A 21196-nucleotide genomic window follows, 5' to 3' on the forward strand; every position below is an offset into this window, starting at 1 on the left:
ATAGGAAAAGAACCACTGCATCTTCTAATCCGACCCCTGATGATGAGGTGGATAATCCGGACTTTGAGGTAGAGCTTGACTCACTTGGTTTATTTTTCATGCGTCTTATTGATGATGATATTTGTCAGGATGATGCCGAAGCCAGCCACGCGGATGTTGCAGAGGTAATTATTCTCTCTTCCGATTCAGAAACTTTGCCTTCACAAAAAATCCGTCAGGAAAACCGGAAAGTTAAATTTTCTCATCCTCTTGCTTATTTGGATCCTAAACTTCTTATGAAGACCCAACAACACGAAGCTCGCCGCACCACCCGGCACAGCGGCCAGGTAGTTACCTCCGCCGGTTTACCGAACAGTCCAGTTCGGAAACGCCATTCCGAGGTCTCTAATTTGCTTGTGAGTGCTTGTCCTAAAGCGGGTTGCTTTCGTCAACCTCTTAATCCGTCTGACTCCGATTACCAGGTTACTTCCCACTCATCTTCTAGCGAGTCATCGGCTACTCAGCTCCCACCGCTCAAAACGGTGCTTGGGTAAGCTATACTTATTGTGATGTTTGCAGTACATTGCCTTAGAACATATGCTGTATTTGATTTTGTTATTCTTCTCAGGGCCAAACCTAGGCCAAGCAAGAAAGCCCGCCTGGACAAAGCGGCGGAAGAAGATGTCATTCTTGAAGCAGACAAGACGCCCAATGCTGAAGCGGCTATTCCTGAGGATATTCCCAACGATCCACCGTAGCAAGATGATGATCTTATTGCTGAAGAGAGACCTACTGATACCTCAGGTCCTATCCATCAGCCCACAGGTTCCATCCGGATTGAAAGCTCCACCGGTCCAGCGAAAACTACTGACAAGCCAACAACTCCAGTGCAAACCGGCGGTACCAAGGATGATGAGGTTGTCATTACTAGCACTGGCCATACTGAGCCAAGCAATCCTGTCGCTTTATCAAAACATTCTGCCAAGGAAGAATTTGCTGCCTTTGGCAAAGGCAAGTGGAACGCTGATCTGACGACTTACGCTACTCTGAACGCCCAAGATATCCATTCCGGCTATCTGAACCGGCTGTATACCAGCCGTGACTACGAAGCCGGTCTGGTTAATATGATGAAAGATAAATATGAGGTAACTTTCATATGCTCCTTCCTGCTTGTATGCTTCCATTCTTGCTGACTCTCCTAGCCCCCAAGGGCCGGTTTGAAATATTCTTTCAAACCGGGACTTAATAATATAAATCTTGATGCTTTGAAATTTGCTGATGTAGCCCCCAAGGGCTGGTTTGAAATATTCTTTCAAACCGGGACTTAATAATATAAATCTTGATGCTTTGAAATTTGCTGATGTAGCCCCCAAGGGCCGGTTCAACTTAGCGTAGTTAAACCGGTACTTTAAGTAATTGAAACTGCCGCATCAGAATATATATGATCAAATAGCCATTAGCCCCCAAGTGCCAAGTTGAATACTTGTATTGATCTTGGGACTTTGTAAACAATTGAAAGATGAAGATCGAATATGCATTAGCCCCCAAGTGCTAAGAGCATAACTTGTTATGTGGTTGGTACTTGAATCCTTCTACCGATTTGTTGACACATATATCTGTATGCATGCAGGCGGAGCTGAAGACGAAAGAAAACCAAGTCATCGATCTTCAAGAAAACCTGAAAACCCAACAGGCTGAAACCTCCAAAGCAAAAGAGGAATTGGCCAGTGCTTTAAGCGCCATGGAACAACTTAAGGAGAACTTCAAGAAGAAACAGGCGGATTGGGCCACTGAAAAGTCCGCTTTGATCAAACGAGCAGAGGATGCCGAGGATGCACTAAAACCAGTGACGGATGAACTGACCAGCATAAAGCGGCATCTTCATGCCATGACCATTGCTATCTTTGGTAAGCCAACTTGCCTTCTGAATTGGCTCTGCCTTCTTACAGAGTCGCCGGTTTATTAACCCTTTATGGTATTTTAGGGACACGCATCGGTCACTTGGGGTCAGATGTGCGGAAGAAATTGAAAGCCGCCTATACATTGGTTGAACAATTGTACACTGGTGCCCAGCGGATCATCTGCACCGCGTCTCATAACAAACCGGCGCCCACTTTGATTCATGATACTCTGATGAAACTGTCAGTGCTTCCTGCCCGGGTTGAAGAGTTGAAGAAATCTGCTGCTCGAACCGGTGCAATCAATGCCTTAATCCGGGCAAAAGCCTGGGTGCCGGATTTTGATCCTATTGAAGCGGCTCAGGGCTATCCCAGCTTGAGGAAGACGGGTCAGAATTTGGTGAAGCGGATCTGCGAGCAATAAACCGGGAGGTACGTCCACTAGCTTGTCAGTTGGCTGAGGAAGCAGACTTGTCTCATTATCAAGCGCAATATGACAGTCAGAACAAGCGAATAGCTGCACCAATCCATGAATCGAAAAATCTGATCCCTCCAATCCGTAAGCATACTTACGCTCCCGATATTGACCCGTCATTGCTGATCCATGATGAAGCTGTTTTTCAAGCATTAATGGGAATCGACTAGACAACTGTGGATTTCCAGCCACTGGGTAGAGAAACGAAGGCTGAAGCGGCGCAGGATGACCCACAACCCTCAGGCCAGGCTGGTGACCAAGCTTGAACCGGAAGCCGGTTTTAAAACTGCCTCTCCTTTGTGAAAAACAATTATATTATTATGGGCACCATGTTGCCTTGTAATAGGCTAGCTGATACCTTTGATGTTGATATGCCTTCGTGCATAACTTGTTCTTCCTGTGGTAATGAACTTTCCAAAACACTTTCTGAAATGAGAAATTCGTCAAGTGCCACCGCGGTTGTACCGTCAGGCGGAATATGATGTCTGTATATATGAAATCAAAACATCCAAAACAAATTTTTAAGTATATGATCAAATTTTTGAGATACATAATACCTGCCATCGTTGAGTGTGAAGTTGGCTTGGCCAATCTTGAAGCGGAGTTTTGCAAACCCACACTGTTGGAGGAGATAACATCTCCTGTATATATATATGACGCTGGTTTACCATGTAAACCGTGCCGGGTTATAATAAACACCGTGTTACTCCATAAGAGGATGTTTAACAACAAGGATCAAACCGGTCAAATAGTCTCCGGATTGACGTGAACTGTGTTCCGTCAATTGATTGGTTAAAAAACTTTTGTCGGTTTAAAAAACACAATGAAAAGCAAAAACCCCCCTTCAAAGAAAAGTGTGAAGCAAAAGCAACGAAAAACCGTTGCCAAAAAAGTTTTATTTAAACTGATCAAATGGCGTTACCATGGCCAAACATGACCAAGCTCCCGTTAGGTGTAACTATGGTTCTAGTCAGCCAGGTCCCCAAATGAAACCATGGCATTTATGCCGACCAAATGGCATGGTCATGGTTCGGGTTCGACCAAGCCCCCAAGTGATTCTGTGGCCTTAGGCCGATCAAGAGGCATGACTGGTTCAGACATGACCAAGTCCCCAAGTGATCTGGTGGCTTTCGCCTATCAAGAGGCATGGTATTGGTTCGGACACAACCAATCCTCCAAGTGATATAACACGATGCTTTTAGCAAAGCGAACTCAAGGGGTAAACCGGAGACCGCTTTAGAGCAACTCCGTGTAACCTCACATGATGTAAAAGAACAGATACCCCGCTTTAGCTGTGGTTCCGGTTTATTATATTTAATCATAATATATACATTGTCGTAATATGTACATAAGTATAACCAATGGCTCAGGTATAGTAAGGCCGAAGATGAGCTATATTCCACGGCCTGTTAGTCTCCTCCTCTGATGTACGTGAGTCCTTATGCTCTCGAATATCAAGCAGATAGTACGACCCGTTGTGCAGATTCTTGCTGACCACGAAAGGCCCCTCCCAAGGTGGGGATAGCTTATGCACATCAGTCTGATCTTGGATGAGCCGAAGCACCAAATCTCCTTCCTGAAAGGTTCTGGTTCTGACCCGGCGACTGTGATAACGACGAAGATCCTGCTGGTAAATTGCCGATCGGGCGGCTGCGATGTCACGCTCTTCATCCAACCGGTCCAAAGCATCTTGCCGTGCTGTCTCGTTGTCCGCTTCAATATAAGCCATGACACGAGGTGAATCATGACGGATATCACTGGGGAGAACCGCCTCCGCTCCACAAACCATGAAGAACGGTGTGTATCCTGTTGATCTGTTGGGTGTTGTATTGATGCTCCATAACACAGATGGTAATTCTTCTACCCAACTACCCGGCATTCTCTGCAAAGGAACCATGAGCCAGGGCTTGATGCCTCTCAAGATCTCTTGATTAGCTCTTTCTGCTTGACCATTGGACTGTGGATGTGCCACTGATGAAACGTCGAGCCGGATGTGTTCCCGTTCGCAGAACTCCTTCATAGCACCTTTGGACAAATTGGTACCATTATCTATGATAATACTGTGTGGAAAGCCAAACCGGAAAATCACCTTTTTGACGAACTGAACCACCGTGACCGCATCACACTTGCTAACAGGTTCTGCCTCCACCCACTTTGTAAACTTGTCAACCGCCACCAGGAGGTGGGTCTTCTTATCTTTGGACCTTTTGAAAGGCCCAACCATATCCAGCCCCCAAGTCGCAAACGGCCAAGGAATTGGAATCATTCTCAATTCTTGAGCCGGTACATGAGCATGCCTTGAAAACCTTTGGCAACCATCACATCGTCTGACCAGATCCTCCGCATCAGCATGAGCAGTTAACCAATAAAAACCATGGCGAAATGCCTTAGCCACCAGAGACTTTGAATCGGCGTGGTGACCACAATCTCCTTCGTGGATCTCACGCAAAATTTCACGGCCTTCTTCAGGAGACACGCAGCGTTGAAAAGCTCCTGATATACTGCAATGATGCAACTCGCCGTTGATGATAGCCATGGACTTGGATCGCCGGATTATTTGCCGGGCTAGAATCTCATCCTCTGGCAACTCACCCCGGTTCTTGTACGCCAGGTAAGGAAGCGTCCAATCTGGAATAACATGAAGAGCCGCCACCAATTGAGCCTCCGGATCAGGAATAGCCAAATCCTCTTCACCAGGGATCTTGACTGGCGGGTTGTGCAGCACATCCAGGAAAACATTGGGTGGGACCGGTTTGCGCTGAGAGCCCAGCCGGCTTAAAGCGTCTGCTGCTTCATTTTTCCGCCGATCCACGTGGTCCACCTGATAGCCTTTGAAATAACCTGCGACAGTATCCACCTCACGACGATATGCTGCCATGAGTGGGTCCTTGGAGTCCCAAGTACCAGACACTTGCTGAGCCACAAGGTCCGAGTCACCGAAGCACTTAACTCGACTTAGATTCATCTCCTTAGCCATTCGGAGACCATGGAGCAAGGCTTCATACTCCGCTGCATTGTTAGTACAAGGGAACATTAAACGGAGAACATAACAAAACTTATCACCTCGTGAGGAAGTTAATACGACTCCAGCCCCCGAGCCTTCCAACTGCCTGGATCCGTCAAAATGGATGGTCCAATACGTATGATTCGGCTTTTCTTTAGGTGCTTGCATTTCCGTCCAATCATTTATGAAATCAACAAGTGCTTGAGACTTAACCGCTGTCCGAGGCACATACTTCAAACCGTACGGCCCCAGCTCTATGGCCCACTTTGCAATCCGGCCAGTTGCTTCCCGGTTCTGGATGATATCTCCCAAAGGAGCAGAACTGACCACCGTAATTGAGTGCCCTTGGAAATATTGTTTAAGCTTCCGGCTTGCCATAAAAACTCCATACACCAGCTTCTGCCAATGCGGATACCTTTGCCTGGACTCAATGAGCACCTCGCTGATATAATAGACCGGACGTTGAACCGGATGCTCCTTACTTGCCTCCTTTCGCTCCACCACAATAGCTACGCTGACCGCCCGAACATTAGCAGCAACATATAGCAGTAACGGCTCCTTGTCAAAGGGAGCGGCGAGCACAGGCGGATTGGCCAATTGCCGCTTTAAGTCCTCAAATGCTTCATCAGCAGCAGAACTCCAGACAAACTGATCCGTCTTTTTCAACATCTGATACAAAGGGATTGCCTTCTCACCTAGGCGACTGATAAACCGGCTTAGCGCAGCAATCCGGCCTGCCAGGCATTGAACATCGTTGATACACTTCGGTTTAGCCAGGGAGGTGTTAGCCGTAATCTTCTCCGGATTAGCCTCAATTCCCCTGTTGGACACTAGAAAACCCAATAGCTTGCCCGCCGGTACACCAAAGACACACTTGTCCGGATTAAGCATCATCTTGTATGTTCTCAGGTTATCAAAGGTTTCCTTCAAATCATCAATCAGAGTCTCCTTCTCCCTGGATTTAACTATGATATCATCCACGTAAGCATGTACATTACGGCCAATCTGCTTGTGAAGACAATTTTGTACACACCGTTGGTAAGTTGCCTGGGCACTCTTGAGCTCGAAGGGCATAGACACATAGCAGAAGGCTCCAAAGGGAGTTATAAATGCTGTCTTCTCCTGGTCCTTAACTGCCATTTTGATCTGATGATAGTCAGAATACGCATCCAAAAAACTTAAACGCTCACAACCCGCCGTAGCATCAATAATTTGATCAATGCGGGGGAGGGCAAAAGGATCTGCTGGACAAGCTTTATTAAGATCTGTGTAATCCACACACATGCGCCAGGTGCCGTTTTTCTTGAGGACCAGCACCGGATTGGCAAGCCACTCGGGGTGAAAAACTTCAACAATAAAGCCAGCTGCTAAGAGCCTGGCTACCTCTTCTCCAATCACCTTGCGCCTTTCTTCGTTAAGACGACGGAGGAACTGTTTCACCGGTTTATATTTAGGATCCACATTAAGTGTATGCTCAGCGAGTTGCCTCGGTACACCTGGCATGTCGGAGGGCTTCCATGCAAAAATGTCCCGATTCTCACGGATGAACTCGATGAGCGCGCTTTCCTATTTCGGATCCAAGTTGGCACTGATGCTGGACTGCTTGGACGAATCGCCAGGTACGAAGTCAACAAGCTTAGTTTCTGCTGCCGATTTGAACTTCAGGGCCGGATCATGCTCCGTAGTTGGCTTCTTCAGCGGAGTCATGTCCGCCGGATCAACATTGTCTTTATAGTACTTCAACTCCTCGGTGGCACAAACCGACTCTGCATAAGCCGCATCTCCTTCCTCGCATTCCAAAGCGATTTTGCAGCTTCCGTGAACCGTTATTGTCCCCTTGTGACCCGGCATCTTGAGCTACAAATACACATAACAGGGCCGAGCCATAAACTTGGCGTATGCCGGTCGCCCAAACAGGGCATGATATGGACTTTGGATTTTCACCACTTCAAATGTCAATGTCTCCGACCTGGAATCATGATCATCCCCAAAGGCCACTTCCAGAGCTATCTTACCAACGGGATATGCTGATCTGCCAGGCACTACACCGTGGAATACTGTATTAGACGGTTTGAGATTCTTATCTGTTAGTCCCATACGATGGAAGGTCTCATAGTACAAGATGTTAATGCTGCTCCCTCCATCCATGAGCACCTTGGTGAACTTATAACCTCCCACCTGAGGCGCCACCACCAGAGCCAACTGACTCGGATTATCGACCTGGGGTGGGTGATCCTCTCTGCTCCATATGATTGGCTGTTCAGACCAACATAGATAACGGGGTATGGCCGGTTCAACAGAGTTGACTGCCCTCCTCTGAACCTTCCGGTCTCGCTTGTCCAAGCTAGTGGTAAAGACATGGTACTGCCCACTACTCAACTGCTTTGGGTTGCTCTGGTAACCTGACTGTTGCTGCTGTTGGTTGTAACCACCCTGGTTGTTCTGACTATTTTGACTATTATGTCTGCCCGGATTACCATCAAATCCTGAACCGGAACTTCCTCCACCGTAACCCGGCCCAGACCCTGAGCCACCGCCAGATTCGTGATCATACCGGAAATTATTAGAATTCTTGAACTCCTGCATAATAAAGCAATCCTTCCAAAGGTGGTTTGCTGGCTCCTCCTTCATCCCATGTCTTGGACAGGGCTGGCTTAGCAGATAGTTTAGGCGGTTTGGGTTAGGGTTGGGTGCTCCATTACGATTTTTCGGCCTACCCTTGCGTCGCTGGCCATTGTCCTGTGCGTTGGTATTAGCCACAAAGTCCATGTTACCATCCGCTTTACGCTTGCCTCCTCCGCCATTGCCTACCCAGTGATGCTGCTGACCTTTGGAGCTGCTGTTCTTCTTCCCTTTCCCTATCTTGTCATCATCAGATTCGGGATCCTTGGTACTATCAGAATCAGCATATTTCACCAAAGCGGCCATGAGGGTCCCCATGTCGATGCAATGACGCTTCATCCGTCCCAATTTCAACTTCAGAGGCCCAAACCAGCAGTTGCCTTCTAGGGTTAATACTGCGGTGTCAGCGTTGATGCGGTCTGAGGAATGCAACACTTGTGAAACCCGGCGCGCCCAATGAGTCATTGATTCTCCTTCCTCTTGGACGCATGCAGCTAAGTCCACTATCGACATAGGCTGTTTACAGGTATCCTTGAAATTGCTGATAAACCGGGCTCGTAATTGGGCCCATGAACTGATAGAATTAGCTGGCAAGCTTTTTAACCAAGTACGGGCCGTTCCTTCAAGCATCATGGTGGAGTATTTCGCACACGCCATGTCATCCACATCAAGCATCTCCATGGCCATCTCATAGCTCTCCACCCATGTCTCTGGAGGTTGATCCACCGTGTAATCTGGTACCTTGCGCGGGCCATTGAAATCCTTGGGCAGGCGCACATTGCGTAAAGCGGGGATAAGGCAAGGCACCCCCAAAGAACTAGAAGTAACACCAGGTTCGATCGAGATGGTTGGACGAACCGGTGTGAGCTGCCGAGCCTGATGCTGTGCGGCTAACTCGGCCTCCCTGCGCGCTCGGGCCCGGTTCACCACTTCCTGAGCGTCATCAGCACCACCCGTCGGGATGTTGCCACGGGGTGCTCCACGCCGTTCATTACTCGACACTGCTGGTTCATCCATATGTCTGCTATAACTCCGGCTTGGACGGGGGGTCGAGTGGATCCGGTCGCGGCTGTACGAGTACGCATCCTGTTGGGCCAAAGCTGTCCTCAGAAGTTCCTTGACCCGTCGCGTCTCTACTGCCTGCGGCGAGTCACCTTCAATTGGAATGGCCTCCAGCCGTGCAGCAGCGGCAATAAGATTGTCCATTGGGTTAGAGTAATGACCCGGAGGTGTTAAAGCATCCTGAGGTATGACGGTGTTTTGACGAGGCCGGTCCATCTGACGAGGCTGAACCGGTGCACCGGTCCCAGGGGCTTCTGCCCGGTTCCCCTCCAGCGGATTGCCGGCTCTTGGTCCTGGAGTGTTGAAAAGGTCTCTGGCCTCGAAAACAGGAGGTAAGCGGGATCGGTGCTTCCTCCTCATGACTTCATGCGATGCACTCTGGTCCAACATAAGCCTGTAGGCCTGTGTGTCTAAAGCGGCCCGCTCTGCGGCCATCCTGGTGTCCTCAGCCGCCAGATCCTCGCGTTGATTCGAATCCAATTCTAATTTAATTTCCAAACCAAGGAAAACAACAAAAGTTTTCAAACTTTGAAAGTAAAATGCTCTAAGCGTGTCAAATAAATCATAAGTAATTATGGTGGTGAAACCACACTTTTATAAAAGTGTTTAAATGCACTATAGTAAATAAAACAGTAGCAAAAGTATTCTTTAAATGATATTTAAATATTGAAAAATTACAAAACTATTTTTTTAGTTTGGGTAGAAAAATAATGTGACAGTGGCATTGTTGGTAACATCCATTTAGGTGTCACTTTGGTATGTAATGAAACTATTATAAATAGGAACTAAAAGGAAAATAAAAGAAATAAGATAAGGGAAATAAAAGTAAAAGGAAAAAACAAAACAAAACAAAGGAAGCCAAGAAAAAAAGGAACAGGACCCCCCCGACCCAACTGGGCCACGGCCCAGCTAGCCGGCCCACCCCGCCTACCTTAACCCCACTCCCCTGAAACCCTAGTGCCGCACACCCCCACTCCTCCCACACGAACCCCACTCCTCCCGACCGAGACCCCCACTCCCTCTTGTTCTCCAGCGATGCCGAGCCCCCCCGCGCCCGATCCCTTTGCCGCACCGGAGCCCCAGCATGCCGGTGCGCCCGCGCCCAAGGACCGCCGCCTCCGCCCTGCCGTCCTCGCGCCACCGCCTCCCGGGAACTCCTCCCATGGCCGTCACCGTCCGGTTCTCTGCGTCCATATCGCGCCAAGCCGCCTCGTCACCGGAGATGGACGGATCCCGGAGGCACTATCGCGGATCCGGCCTCCCCTGAGCTCATGGACCTCCCCTGCCGCTCCGATGTGAGCTCCCCCCCGAATCCCCCATATCCCCCTCGATTCATTTGCCGCGACCGCCTGCTCCCGTTGAGGCCGCCATGACCGGACCTCCGTGCTCACCAGCACACTATGCTTGCGCCCGCGCCCATGGTCCCTCCCCTTCTTGTCGCGCCCTTGCGCTCGTGCCCGCATCCCGTGCTCCACCGCCCCTGTTCCCCACACCCATGGCTGCCCTGCGCGCCCGCCCGCACGTCCCTGCCTGCGCCAGGCCGCGCACCTGCTGGCCGGCTGCGCCCTGTGCTCGCCCCCCGCATGGTTGCGGCCCCTCCACGTCCGTCGTCGCCCGCGTCCCCTTCGGGCGGCACCTCTGTGCCCGCGCCCGCGCCTTCTTGCGGTCGGCTGCCGCTGTCATTGCTCTACCGCCGCCCACTGCTGGGCGCAGCTCCAGCCGGCCGGCTCGCCGTGCTCGCTGGCCGCAGCCGGGTTTGCCCCGGGCGGCGCCTGGAACCAGGCCAGCCGACGCCCGCCTGACCATGCCCATTAGCCCGGTTCGCCATTTGGCCTATGACAATGGGCCCCTGCGCAAGAACGTTTTTATAAAAAGAAATAAAGAAATAAAAAAATATTAATTAATTAATTAAATACTTAATTAACTTAATTAATCATGGTTAGTTCAACCTGATCACTAATTAAACTAATTAACATGTTTAGTTAATCCCAGACTATGACAAATGGGACCCATGCTTAGTTGACTAGTCAACGGTCAACTTTCACCGCTGACGTCACGCTGATGTCACGATGACACAGTAATTCTTTTTCGAATTAATTAGATAATAATAATCCCAGAAAATGATTAAATCCTTTAAAATTAATACAAAATAAACCGTAGCCGGGATGGAAAAACTTTGTACATGAAAGTTGCTCAGAACGACGAGACGAATCCGGATACGCATCCCGTTCGTCTGTCACGCATCCCTAGCATAGCGAACATGCAGCTTTCCCCTCCAGTTCACCGGTCCGAAAATGCAAAACACCGGGGATACTTTCCCGGATGTTTTCCCTCTTTTGCATGTATCACTTAGTACCACGTCAGGTCACCCCTAGCACAACGTAATGCCGCATCTCGCTTTTATGTTACATTGATTGCTCTGTTATTTATTGTGTTTCCCCCTCCGTTACTTCTTTCCGGTAGACCCCGAGACTGCCGGTGACCCCCAGTTCGACTACGGTGTTGACGACTCCTCTCTCTTGCCAGAGCAACCAGGCAAGTCCCCTCCCTTGATCACCAGATATCGCCTACTGTCCTCTATACTGCTTGCATTAGAGTAGTGTAGCATGTTACTGCTTTCCATTAATCCTATCCTGATGCATAGCCTGTCCTTGACTACTGTTGTTACCTTTACCTGCAATCCTAATGCTTAGTATAGGATGCTAGTTTATCATCAGTGGCCCTACATTCATGTCCGTCTTCCATGCTATACTATCGGGCCGTGATCACTCAGGAGGTGATCACAGGTATATACTATATACTTTATACATGATACATGTGGTGACTAAAGACGGGTCGGCTTGTGGAGCACCCGCGAGTGATTCATGGATTGGGGGCTGAAAGGACCTTTGTCCCAACGGCCCTCTGTGTGGATCTTTGTGGCGAAGCGACAAGGGAAGGTTGAGACCACCTAGGAGAGAGGTGGGCCTGGCCCTGGTCGGTGTTCGCGGTTATTTCAAAATAACACGCTTAGCGAGGTCTTGGTATTTGATCTGAGTCTGGCTACTGTCCTATATGCACTAACCATCTACGCGGGGACAATTATGGGCACTCGACGTCGTGGTATCAGCCGAAGCCTTCGTGACGTCAGCGACTGAGCAGCGCGCGCCGGGTTGGACTGGAACGCCTACTCTTGTATAAGGGAGACTAGGTCTGCTCACCGGCCGCGTACGCAACATGGAGGTGTGCAATGGGCGATGGGCCCAGACCCCTGCGCCATAGGATTTAGACCGACATGCTAACCTCTCTGTTGTGCCTAGGTAGGGCTGCGACGTGTTGATCTTCCGAGGCCGGACATGACCCAGAAAAGTGTGCCCGGCCAAATGGGATCGAGCGTGTTGGGTTATGTGGTGCACCCCTGCAGGGAAGTTAATCTATTCGAATAGCCGGGATCTTCGGTAACAGGACGACTTGGAGTTGTACCTTGACCTTATGACAACTAGAACCGGATACTTAATAAAACACACCCTTCCAAGTGCTAGATACAACCTGGTGATCGCTCTCTAACAGGGCGACGAGGGGAGGATCGCCGGGTAGGATTATGCTACACGTTGCTACTTGGTGAACTTACCATCTACTCTCTTCTCCTGCTGCAAGATGGAGGTTACCAGAAGCGTAGTCTTCGAAAGGACTAGCTATCCCCCTCTTATTCCGGCATTCTGCAGTTTAGTCCACATATATTACCCCCTTTTCCATTTGATACCAATGCATCCATATGTAGTGTAGTTCCTTGCTTGCGAGTAATTTGGATGAGTACTCACGGTTGCTTTGCTTCCCCTTTCCCCCCTTTCCTATACCCGATTGCTGCGACCAGATGATTGAGTCCAGGAGCCAGAGGATCCCGAGGATGATTCTACATGGAGTTCGACTTCGAGGAGTAGTTAGGAGGTCCCAGGCAGGAGGCCTCGCCTTTTCGATCGTTCCTACTTTTGTGCTAACCTTCTTAAGGCAAACTTGTTTAACTTATGTCTGTACTCAAATATTTTTGCTTCCGCTGACTCGTCTATGATCGAGCTCTTGTATTCGAGCCCTCGAGGCCCCTGGCTTGTAATATGATGCTTGTATGACTTATTTTTTTGTAGAGTTGTGGTGTGATATCTTCCCGTGAGTCCCTGATCTTGATCGTACACAATTGCGTGTATGATTAGTGTACGGTCAAATCGGGGGCGTCACACATCTCAATGGTTTGAGGGTGTTGCAGCACCTCCGCGAGGTAGGGGTTGATGACCTTCTCGAAGAACTTGCCCTAGGGGGTACTTGAAGACGCCATGGCGGCCTAGATCTGTCAGAAAAACAGCTCAAAACAAAGACGGGAGATATTTGCATGATACGGTGGTCAAAACCTTTGGGAGATTATATAGTGAATGTTTACCAACCAAAAGAAGTATCGTGCAAGAAAACAGAGTCCGGAGAGCACACGAGGTGCCCACGAGGCAGGGGGCATGCCCTCCACCCTCGTGTAAGCCATGTGTCCTTCCCGGACTGCTTCTTATTTTCCTATTTTCTTAAATATTCCGAAACGGAGAAAAATTGCCATTAGAACTTTTTGGAGTCGGTTTACTTACCGTACCATGTATCTATTCCTTTTCGGAGTCTGAAACGTTCTGGAAAGTGTCCCTTATGTATTCCTCCGGGGTTACGGTTTCAATAACATTAGTTTCAACATTTATAGGTTTACCTGAGATATAATGTTTGATTCTTTGACCGTTCACCACCCTCGGATTTGTGCCTTCAAAGTTGTTGATTTTTATGGCACCGGAACGATAGACCTCCTCGATTTTGTAAGGACCTTCCCATTTAGAGAGGCGTTTGCCTGCAAAAAATCTTAAACGAGAGTTGTATAACAATACATAATCACCTACATTAAACTCACGTTTTTGTATCCTTTTGGCATGCCATCTATAACCTTTTCTTTAAATAGTTTGGCATTCTCATAGGCCTGGGTTCTCCATTCATCAAGTGAGCTAATGTCAAAAAGCCTCTTCTCACCGGCAAGTTTGAAGTCATAGTTGAGCTCTTTAATAGCCCAATATGCCTTATGTTCTAATTCAAGAGGTAAGTGACATGCTTTGCCATAAACCATTTTATATGGAGACATACCCATAGGATTTTTATATGCAGTTCTATAGGCCCATAATGCATCATCAAGTTTCTTGGACCAATTCTTTCTAGATCTATTAACAGTCTTTTGCAAAATTAATTTAAGCTCTCTATTGCTAAGTTCTACTTGACCACTAGACTGTGGATGATATGGAGATGCAATTCTATGATTAACATCATACTTAGCAAGCATTTTACGGAAAGCACCATGAGCAAAATGTGAAACACCATCAGTCATTAAATATCTAGGGACTCCAAACCTCGGAAAAATAACTTCTTTAAGCATCTTAATAGAGGTGTTATGATCAGCACTACTAGTTGGAATAGCTTCTGCCCACTTAGTAACGTAATCAACAACAACTAAAATATGAGTATACCCATTAGAGGAAGGAAAATGTCCCATATAATCAAAGCCCCAGACATCAAATGGTTCAATAATAAGTGAATAGTTCATAGGCATTTCTTGACGTCTACTAATATTAACAATTCTTTGACATTCATCACAAGACAAGACAAACTTACGGGCATCCTTGAAGAGAGTAGGCAAATAAAAACAGGATTGCAATACCTTATGTGTAGTTCTGTCTCCAGCATGGTGTCCTCCATAAGCCTCAGAGTGGCACTTGCGTAGGATCTGTTCCTGTTCATGCTCAGGTACACAACGTCTAATAACACCATCTACCCCTTCTTTATAAAGATGTGGGTCATCCCATAAGTAGTGTCTTAAATCATAGAAGAACTTTTTCTTTTGCTGGTATGTGAAACTAGGTGGTATAAATTTAGCAACAATATAATTAGCATAATCAGCATACCATGGAGCAGTACGAGAAGCATTTATGACAGCTAATTGTTCATCGGGAAAGCTATCATAAATAGGCAGTGGGTCATCAAGAACATTCTCTAACCTAGACAAGTTGTCTGCAACGGGGTTCTCAGCTCCCTTTCTATCAATAACATGCAAATCAAATTCTTGTAGCAAGAGAACCCATCTAATAAGTCTAGGTTTAGCATCTTTCTTTTCCATAAGATATTTAATAGCAGCATGATCAGTGTGAGCAGTTACTTTAGAATAAACAATATAAGGTCTGAACTTATCACAAGCAAATATAACTGCTAAAAATTCTTTTTCAGTAGTAGCATAATCTCTTTGGGCACTGTCTAGAGTTTTTCTAGCATATTGAATAACATTTAATTTCTTATCAACTCTTTGTCCTAGAACAGCCCCTACAGCATAATCACTAGCATCACACATAATTTCAAAGGGTAAATTCCAATCAGGAGGTTGAAAAATAGGTGCAGAAACCAAAGCTTTCGTGAGTATTTCAGATGCTTCTACACAGTCATCATCAAAGACAAAAGGAACATCTTTTTGTAAGAGATTAGTCAGAGGCCGAGAGATTTTAGAGAAGTCCCTAATGAACCTCCTATAAAAACCGGCATGAGCAAGGAAGCTTCTTATACCTTTAATGTCCTTAGGACACATCATGTTTTCAATAGCATCAACTTTAGCTTTATCAACTTCAATACCTCTTTCAGAAATTTTATGCCCCAAGACAATACCTTCATTAACCATAAAGTGGCACTTCTCCCAATTCAAGACAAGATTAGTTTCTTCACATCTCTACAAAACTCGATCAAGGTTGCTTAAGCAATCATCAAAAGAAGTCACATAAACAGAGAAATCATCCATGAATACCTCAACAATCTTTTCACAAAAGTCAGAGAATATAGCAGCCGTACATCTTTGAAAGGTAGCAGGTGCATTACATAAACCAAAAGGCATATGTCTATAAGCAAAGGTACCGAAAGGGCAAGTAAAAGTTGTCTTTTCTTGATCTCTTTTGACACAGGTATTTGAGAGAAACCAGAATAACCATCTAGAAAGCAAAAATGTGTATGTTTGGATAATCTTTCTAGCATTTGATCAATAAAAGGTAACGGGTAATGATCCTTTTTAGTAGCTTTATTTAATTTGCGGAAATGAATTACCATTCTATAACATGTAACAATTCTTTGTGGGATCAATTCATATTTATCATTAAGAACAATAGTAATACCTCCCTTCTTAGGGACACAATGGACATGACTTACCCACTGACTATCAGCAATGGGATAAATTATACCTGCCTCCAGAAGCTTTAGTATTTCTTTTCTTACCACTTCTTTCATCTTAGGATTTAACCGTCGTTGGAGATCAACAACCGGTTTGGAATCCTTCTTCAATTTTATTTTGTGCTGGCAAAAAGGGGACTAATGCCCTTAAGATCATCAAGAGTATATCCAATAGCAGCACAGTGCTTCTTCAAAGTTTTCAATAATTTCTTTTCTTCATGCTCTGAAAGGTTAGCACTAGTAATAACAGGATATATCTCTTTCTCATCAAGATAAGCATATTTAAGAGTATTAGGTAAAGGCTTAAGCTCAAACACGGGATCACCCTTAGGTGGAGGAGTATCCCCTAGGATTTCAACAGGCAAATTGTGTTTCAAAATAGTTCCCTGTTTAAAGAATACTTCATCTATTTCCCTTCTTTCTTTCATTCATAAACATATCATTTTCATGGTCTAGCAAATATTGTTCTAAAGGATCACTAGGAGGCACAGCAATAGAAGAAAGACCAATAATTTCATCTTTACTAGGCAATTTTTTATCATGGGGTTGTCTACGAAATTTAGCAAAATTAAACTCATGAGACATATCCCCTAAACCAACAGAAACAATATCCTTGTTGCAGTATATCTTAGCATTAACAGTATTCAAGAAGGGTCTACCAAATATAATGGGACAAAAGTCATCTTGGGGGGAACGAAGAACAAGAAAATCAGAAGGATATTTAACTTTCCCACACAAGACTTCAACATCTCTAACAATCCCAACTGGTGAAATAGTATCTCTATTGGCAAGCTTAATAGTAACATCAATTTCTTCTATCTCAGCAGGTGCAATATCATGCATAATTTCTTTGTATAAGGAATGAGGTATTGCACTTGCACTAGCACCCATATCACATAAACCATGATAGAAATGATCTCCTATTTTAACAGAAATAACAGGCATCCCTACAACATGTCTATGTTTATTTTTAGTATCAGGTCTAGCAATTCTAGCAGATTCATTGCATAAGTAAACAACATGCCCATCAATGTTATCGGCCAAGAGATCTTTAACCATAGCAACACTAGGTTCAACCTTAATTTGCTCAGGGGGTTTGGGTGTCTTAATATTACTTTTGTTGACCACGGTTGAAGCTTTAGCATGATCCTTTGTTGTAACAGGGAAAGGTGGTTTCTCAATATAAGCAGTAGGAACAACTGGATCATTGTAAGTGATAGTCTTTTCTTCAACTTTAGTAGGTGCAACTACTTTTACTTCAATGGGAGGATTATATTTAAACCACTTCTCCTTAGGGAGATCAACATGAGTAGCAAAGGATTCACAAAAAGAAGCTACTATCTCAGAGTCAAGTCCATATTTAGTGCTAAATTCACGGAAAGCATCGGTATCCATAAAAGATTTAACACAATCAAACTTAGGTGTTATACTGGACTCCTTACCTTCGTCAAGTTCCCAATCTTCAGAGTTGCGTTTAATTCTTTCCAATAAATCCTATTTGAATTCAATAGTCTTCATCATAAAGGATCTAGTACAAGAAGTATCGAGCATGGAGCGATTACTGACAGAAAGCCGAGCATAAAATGTTTGAATAATCATTTCTTTTGAGAGCTCATGATTGGGCTATGAATATAACATTGACTTAAGCCTCCCCCAAGCTTGAGCTATGCTTTCTCCTTCGCGAGGCCAAAAATTATATATATAATTACTATCACGATGAACAAGATGCATAGGATAAAACTTCTGATGAAATTCCAATTTCAATCGTTGGTAGTTCTATGATCCAATATCATCACATAGCCTCAACAATGTCAATGCATCTCCCTTCAAAGATAAAGGTAAGACCTTCTTCTTGATAACATCCTCGGGCATACCTGCAAGCTTAAATAATCCACAAACTTCATCCACATAGATTAAGTGCAAATCGGGATGTAATGTTCCATTACCCATGAAAGGATTAGCTAGCAGTTTCTCTATCATACCCAAAGGAATTTGAAAGTAAACATTTTCAATAGGTTTAGTAGGTTGAGGAGCAACTCTTTGCTCTACTGGTCAGGGTGAAGATACCCCGAACAAGCCCCTCAAAGGATTATGTTCCATAGTAACAAGTGACAGTAAATTGCAGCATACTATATAAATTTTTCCTTACCAAATTCCACCTATCAAAGGCGCTTCACTCCCGGGCAACGGCGCTAGAAAAGAGTCTTGATGACCCACAAGTGTAGGGGATATATCATAGCCTTTTCGATAAGTAAGACTGTCGAACCCAACGAGGAGCAGAAGGAAATGATAAGCAGTTTTCAGCAAGGTATTCTCTGCAAGCACTGAAATTATTGGTAACAGATAGTTTTGTGATAAGGTAATTTGTAACGAGTAACAAGTAATGCATGTAAATAAGGTGCAGCAAGATGACCCAATACTTTTTGTAAAAAGGGACAAGCCTGGACAAACTCTTATATAAAGTAAAGTGCTCCCGAGGACACATGGAAATTATTGTCAAGCTAGTTTTCATCACGTTCATATGATTCGCATTCGGTACTTTGTTAATTTGGTATGTGGGTGGACCGGTGCTTGGGTACTGCCCTTACTTGGACAAGCATCCCACTTATGATTAAACCCTATTGCAAGCATCCGCAACTACAATAGAAGTATTAAGGTAAACCTAACCATAGCATGAAACATATGGTTCCAAATCAGCCCCTTACGAAGCAACGCATAAACTAGGGTTTAAGCTTCTGTCACTCTAGCAACCCATCATCTACTTATTACTTCCCAATGCCTCCCTCTAGGCCCAAACAATGGTGAAGTGTCATGTAGTCGACGTTCGCATGACACCACTAAAGGGATGACAACATACATCTCATCAAAATATCGAACGAATACCAAATTCACATGACTACTTATAGCAAGACTTCTCCCATGTCCTCAAGAACAAACGTAACTACTCACAAAGCATATTCACGTTCATAATCAGAGGGGTATTAATATACATAATGGATCTGAACATATGATCTTCCACCAAGTAAACCAACTAGCATCAACTACAAGGAGCGAGTAATCAACACTACTAGCAACCCACAGGTACCAATATGAGGTTTGGATACAAAGATTGGATACAAGAGATGAACTAGGGTTTGAGATGAGATGGTGCTGGTGAAGATGTTGATGGAGATTGCCCCCTCCCAATGAGAGGACCGTTGGTGATGATTTCCCCCTCCCGGAGGGAAGTTTCCCCGACAGAACAGCTCCACCGGAGCCCTAGATTGGTTCCGCCAAGGTTCCGGCTCGTGGCGGCGGAGTTTCGTCCTGCGAGCTTGCTTATGATTTTTTCCTCGACGAAAGAATCCATATAGCCAAAGATGGGCATCGGAGGGCCACCAGGGGGCCCACAAGGCAGGGGGCATGCCTAGGGAGGTAGGGCGCGCCCCCACCCTCATGGACGCTGGGTGGCCCCCGTCTGGTACTTATTTCGCCCAATATTTTTTATATATTCTGAAAATAATTCCCATGGAGTTTCAGGACTTTTGGAGATGTGCAGAATAGGTCTATAATATTTGCTCCTTTTCCAGCCCAGAATTCTAGCTGCCGGCATTCCCCCTCTTCATGTAAACCTTGTAAAATAAGAGAGAATAGGCATAAGTATTGTGACATAATGTGTAATAACAGCCCATAATGCAATAAATATCGATATAAAAGCATGATGCAAAATGGACGTATCATCGTGCATATAACATCTACGCATAGACTTGGCTCGGATGCCACTGTTGGGGAATGTAGTATTTCAAAAAAATTCCTATGATCACGCAAGACCTATCTAGGTGATGCATAGCAACAAGAGGGGAGAGTGTGTCCATGTACCCTCGTAGACTGAAAGCGGAAGAGTTTAGTAACGCAGTTGATGTAGTCGAACGTCTTCGCGATTCAACCGATCCAAGCACTGAACGTACGACACCTCCGTGTTTAGCATACATTCAGCTCGATGACGTCCCTTGAGCTCTTGATCCAGTTGAGGATGAGCGTGAGTTTTGTCAGCACGACGACATGTTGACGGTGATGATGAAGTTACCGACGCAGGGCTTCGCCTAAGCACTACAACGATATGACCGAGGTGTGTAACTATGGAGGGGGCACCGCACACGGCTAAGAGAAGACTTGGTGTGCCTTTGGGGTGCCCCCCTCCCACGTATATAAAGGGGGGAGGAGAGGTGGCCGGCCCAAGGGGGGCACGCCAAGGGGGGAGTCCTACTTGGACTCCCGGTCCAAGTAGGATTCGTCCCCCTCTTTCCTTTCCGGAGAACAGGGGAAGGGGAAAGAGGTGGAGGAGAAGAAGGAAAGGGGGGATGCCGGCGTTCTGGGAACGGGGGTCCCCAGACTTGCCTGCCTGCGACCCGCGGCGTGGCTCCACCAGCGGCCCTGTACGACCCATCTTCACCAGCAAACATTCAAGACCCTCGCGGGGCGGATGACGCAAGACCTCCTCAGGGGCGAAGAGATCAAGGCAAGGCACACCTCGCAAGGTTTGCGTGACGCAAGCCACGACGACTGGAGCCAGGCGGGCACCAGCGTGCAATGTCCTCGTTTCCTCTTTGGTGCTAAAGAGGCAAGCACATTCAAGGAGTACCGAGGCATTAGGCAAAGGTTTCCATGTCGGTGCAACAAGACCAAGACCAGCAGTACAGCAGGAAGGAGGTCACCGTGGAGCCCAAGATGGCGTCACCACCAAAGCCTTTGGCAGACGAAGACTACTTTTGTCAGGATAGCTTGTACTAGCTTCCCCCCTTCAAATTAGCCGTTTTGGGATCCCTTCCCGCTAGATATTCGGGAAGAGGACCCGGGCCCCTATATATAGGATTAGCCACCACCATAGAGGCCCGATCTGATCCGACCCGGATCATCCCGAACCGC

This window comes from Triticum urartu, chromosome 2A (genome assembly GCF_056163025.1).
Source record: "Triticum urartu cultivar PI428250 chromosome 2A, HENAU_Tu73, whole genome shotgun sequence".
In the NCBI taxonomy this organism is placed as follows: domain Eukaryota; kingdom Viridiplantae; phylum Streptophyta; class Magnoliopsida; order Poales; family Poaceae; genus Triticum; species Triticum urartu.